This window comes from Nelumbo nucifera, chromosome 2 (genome assembly GCF_055504915.1).
Source record: "Nelumbo nucifera cultivar China Antique chromosome 2, China Antique-T2T, whole genome shotgun sequence".
Taxonomy (NCBI): Eukaryota; Viridiplantae; Streptophyta; class Magnoliopsida; order Proteales; family Nelumbonaceae; genus Nelumbo; species Nelumbo nucifera.
This window is the reverse complement of record NC_142650.1, coordinates 68,514,467-68,520,025: the sequence shown is the minus strand read 5'-3', so window position 1 is coordinate 68,520,025 and position 5,559 is coordinate 68,514,467.

Genomic DNA, 5,559 nt, shown 5'->3' with positions numbered 1-5,559 from the left:
TATATTCACGAGATAACATCTATTTAATATTAGTGGCCTTACTATTTCAACCAATAATCAATGGACAAGTCACTCGTCAAACATTGAGAAAATCCAATTGAAACTTAATGTATGGAGGGTCAATAAACATTAATAAATAATGCACTCCATAACCATATTGCCTAATTTTTCAAAATCTCTCTCTTCCTAACTAAGAAAAATGATAACATTAAGATGGATTTCTTATGGGGTGTAACTAGAACAACTATCATATAGAGTGGAAGTACCTAATTAAACAAAAAAAGTAAGGAGGCTTAGGACTTAGAGATACATCCATAATTGATAATGTTTTTTCTTACAAAAATTGTTTGTGGACAAATGAATAATCAACAATCACTCTGAGCCAAAATGTTAATAGTTAAATATGGAAAACAAAATTTTTGAAACTAAAGACTCCATTTAAGGGATTCATGGGGATTGGAAAAAGTTTAGTCAAACGAATATAAATCATATTTATAAGGGCCTAGTCAAGGAAAAATGAGATAGTGGTAGTACAAATTTTTGGGAAAATCATTAGGTAAACACCATTCCATTGTCACAAATTCGGCTACCTAGCCCAACCCCTTCTAATAGCACTACTTAAGTTGTCAAGTGTATTATGAATGTTTCATGAGATCTACTAGCAATTGAATCCCTCTTTCCTAAGTATGTCATTCAATAAATTATTGTTATCCCTTTAATGAGCAGTCATCCAAATTTAGATAAATGGTATTGGAATTATAGTCAACAAAGAAATATTATAGTATCTAAAATGTATGAACTCCTTTTTGAGGAAAAAATTGGACTAATATAGGAGCGTCCTAATTACAATCATGTCTGGAAAAGTTCTTTGTAGCAATAGAATATGATTCTTCTTATAATTAATTACCTTAGATAAGCTTCTCACCTCAAAATACTTTCATCGTCGCCATATTTTAAACAACCACATATAAGTGTGCAATATAATAGTAGAAATTATTGAACATATATTCCTTAAGTGTCCATTAGTGCATGCTATATGGGACCATATCCCATTACAAACAATGCACATGATTCCTATCTCTACATGGATAAGTAAAATCTTAAGTAGCTCCCAAAATCACATATCTCTCTCTTGTACCATTATCTCTAGTATTTTTTGAAAGTATAGAATGCCATTATATTAAATTCCAATATTTAAAATCTTATAAAATACTTGAAATAAATTTAAAAGGCTTACAAATTATTTTATGACAGCTAACCCAACTATGTGTAATTAACAAGACATGTAAGTATGTGTTTGGTTCTATTAGCATTTATTGAAAAAATGCTGCCACATCAGTGCGACATAGGCATTGGCGTTTATTGCATATGAAGCAAAAATGAAACAACTGTTTGGTTTCATCGTTTATCAAATAAACGATAAAAAAAAAACTAAAACACTTTGATTTTTGTGCACAAGGCATTTGGAGAAATGCCAAATTCTTGTTTCCCCCAATGCATAAATGTTTCTTAAAACCAAATGCTAATGTGTCATAGTTTAATAGATATTAATTTGAGGTGGAGAATAAACAATGTTTAAAGTGAAGCTCAACCAAACAACAAAACAATAAGCGTTTAAAGTGAAAAGCACAAATAAACGACCACCCATAAACGTAAATAAAACCAAATACCCTATAAATTAGTTTAGTGGGAGGCACTTGACTTGTTCACGGACTGGGCTTTGGTCATGACTTTACACTATATCATGTTTAGGTTTCAGGCATGGCCCATTTAAATTTTGGCACAAGCCAAGCTTGAGTGTAACCCATGAATAGGTCTAAAAGGGCAAATCAAACTTAACATTTATGATTGTGCTAAATGTTAACTAGGACCAACTTTTATAGTAGGAGTTTTTCATAATCCTTTGGGTAGATGAATGGACGAATACTCAATTCTGATTAGGAATACTACCAATGATGTTGTTTGACTATGAGCAATTGGTTAAGGCATTAAACAAACAGTGGTTACAAGAAATTTATCATCGAATAAAACTCTTTACCTACTCTCACCTTTCTATGACTCAAGAAATACCTAAATGGAGAGTGGATATTATTCTGTTATAATACTTTGGCTCTCTTGGGTGAATGTTAAACATTTCAACTCAATAATTGTTATCGAGAAGCCGATAAGCGTGCAAACAAACTAGTGAACTTAGCTTTCTCCACATATCAAAGACTTATCCACTTCTTGCATCCCTAAATGAAGTAATGAAAATTGTATGGGAGATATTTCTAGTGTTTGTTTTAGACAAAGGTATTGTAGTTTGTAAGATTTTTTTCTATCATTAATACCACAAAAAAAAGCTACAACATAAACTTTGGCCAATCTTTATGCTTTGAGCGTACTTGTTGAACATAAAAACGAAGTTAGCATCATTGCCCCTTTTCTTAAAATCTAAACTAGTGGTTATATATTTTACCATAAGAGCCATTATTGGTTTCTTATCTCGAAACATTCTTGGGTATATTACATTGTTGCATAGTTGCTCTACTTCTTTGAAGTGTTTTAGGTTTTTGTTGCTGTGTATAATCAAATTTCATCATATAGTTGCTTTAATTTGATGGAAGATAATAAATAAACAATTTACAAAGTCTCTAAAAGAGTTTTATATGTAAAAGAGTCCCATGTATAATAGGTTCCTGATTTTTGGACCAATTACCATATACATTATGATTGGTTCCTTAGTTATCATGTTTTGAATTGTTGAGAGGAAGGATGATGCGGCCTAATAGGAGAAGCTAAGAGCTTTGATGACTTGGCTTAATGGGAGTGATGAGAATGGGTAATGGATAGTATAAATACTTACATACAAATGTGCATAGCATATAAAGATGAAATCAAATTTGTTAGCTCCTCACAAAGTCAGTCCTCACGCCCACATCACAACCCTTGTAGTTGTGCACCGGAAATATCTCCCCATGAATCAAATTATACAAGTATAAAGATGTTCCCAATGTATAGCTTTAAAAGCTGTGAGGTGTGTGTAAATAATGATTTTGTGATGAGCGAAATCGAACTCCATATAAGCACGAATAGCATATGCTCTTAGACATTTTTCTGAAAAGCCAATAAGCAATATCATTGCAATTGATCATCATCCAATACAGATTTAAGAGAACCGAATGGGGAAGAACATGTAACAATCATGGAGCTATTACATCCAAATGTTGAAATCATCTGAGCAACTCAATTGCCACAACAAGGAACAAGAGAGATTATAAAGAGAAGTAGGTACAACTAGGGTTTGTATATGATTGTCTTGATATTGGATTTTTGCAAGAATCAACTCATTTATCTGTGAATGATCACCATTAACCACTTTTATAGGATTAGATTGAAGGGTGATTTTTCCATGACCTTTTCAACACTTAGCTTTCCAACAATGCCAAAGTATGACTGAGAATTTCCTAAAGGAATTGACATCAATCTCAAATGTATTTCGGCTATTATACCACCAATAAGACAACCAATCCTCTATAGTACTCCAATTCGGATGATCAAGTGTACGAACAACGAGGTACGGCCCATACCAAATGGCACACATTGCACGACAATGCAAAAGAACATGATTTCAATCTTCAATAGTTTTTGAGCATATTTTAGAGGTATGATCAATCATGAGACTAACCTTTTCCAGTGCCACTTTGATAGGGAGGGCATGGTTCAAACATTTCCAAATAAAAACACAAGATTCTTGGTGGGAGCTCCTTTAGGTGCCAGAACCTTTTCCAAGTAAGGTTAAGTATAGCTGGCTAGATAGGTGGTTGGAAGAGGATTCATCCTTTTGGCTTTGTAATAGGTGGCAAATAAATGGGAGTGAACATCTAGTAGATTCTATCCTAATGCTAATGAGGGTTGGAGGGAATTTTAATTTTAAGAATTTGGTGTATAATCAATATCAAAAGTGTTGTAAATGATATCATAATCCTAATATGCTAGATCAAATTTATGAGATGAGCAACCTTAGTATAGTTTAGGTTGGAGTGTTGCACTAGTAGAGAGAGAGAGAGCGAGAGAGTGAGAGAGAGAAAGAAAGTGATCTCTATAAATATTGGTCTCCTTCCCTTAAGAAGTTTCTCTTTGGTTTCTCTCAGGCATCTCCAAATGTAAAAGAATTAGAAGCCTTTTTACCCACATTTGGAAAAGATGAAGCAATGCCTAAGTATTTGAGGGTTAGAAGTTGCACCTATAAACTTCCTTTATCAGTTAAAACCCTCTAGGCTAATTTCATTAATAAAATATTGTTTCTTTCAGTAAAGTCATTGAACCCCAAACTACCTCGAGCTTTACATTTCACAAGGTTGTTCCATTCCTTTGGCTATGTTTGGTTTGAAGGAAAATGTAGGGAAAGGTAGGGAAACCTTTACAAACTAAGGCTACGACTTGGGTCGAGTTGGCTCAAACCCAATCCTAACCTAACCCGAAAAAGTTGGGTTGGGTTGGGTCAAATTGATGTTCAAGTTAGGGTTAGGGTTGAAATTCATGAAGCCGACTTTATTTTGAGTTGGGTTAGGGTTGACCCCTTAGCCAATCCAACCCAAACCCGACTCTATAGTACATGTCATATATAAATATATGTTATATGTAATATATAACATACATTGATTTGTTTAGATGCATGATATTTGTATAGCCCCCACCACATAGTATCATGTATTTCTTTTAAGATAGTCACTTCACTTAATCCTAATCAGAAGGACTAACACCTTAATAACATTATTTTGTGTTTTTTGAAAATTTTATTCTTCATCTCCTCTATGTTGTTTATCGCCCAAGAAAGATCTACCGTAAGTCATAACTCATAATAAACTATAGTAATTTATACCACATGTTTTTTTCTAAATTTTGTACTAAAAGAGCAAAATAATAACGTCAACAAACAAATATTAATGAAACATAGGATTAATATATATATAGTGAAAGTTGAGTTAAGATTTAACATCGAGAAATTCTATGAGGTTTTAAAGGATGGGAAGATGGTTGGGTTGGACCTAACCCGAAGCTCGGGTTGAAGGAATTTAGTTAGGGTTAGGGTTGGGGTTTAAAACATAGGGTTGGCCTCATCCTGACCTAACCCGACCCGATTTACAGCCTTATTACAGACCTTGTATATATTCTCCTGTATTTCCTTTCATTTCCCTACCTTTTCCTTCAAACCAAACATAGCCTTAAAGTACGGCGCTGTCATGAGAGTAACCTCGCCAAAAATCCTGAGGTATAAAATTTATCTTCTAACAAGTTGAAAATGGAAAATTTTGAATGGCAAAACAATACGAGGGAATGGTAGTAGTGTGGATTTCATAAGAATCTTACTAGATTCATTACTTGACCAGAACATTTACCAAACTCCACCTGCCAAATATTAACATCAAATGATTTAACTCAGGACAACTCCACCTGCCATTCCTGTATCTAGATTGTTAATTGATAACATTCCAAAATAATAACATTTTATTTTTTTCTATTATATTAAAATAATCTAAATTAAACCAGAGTATTCTACAATTTCGCCAAAACAAT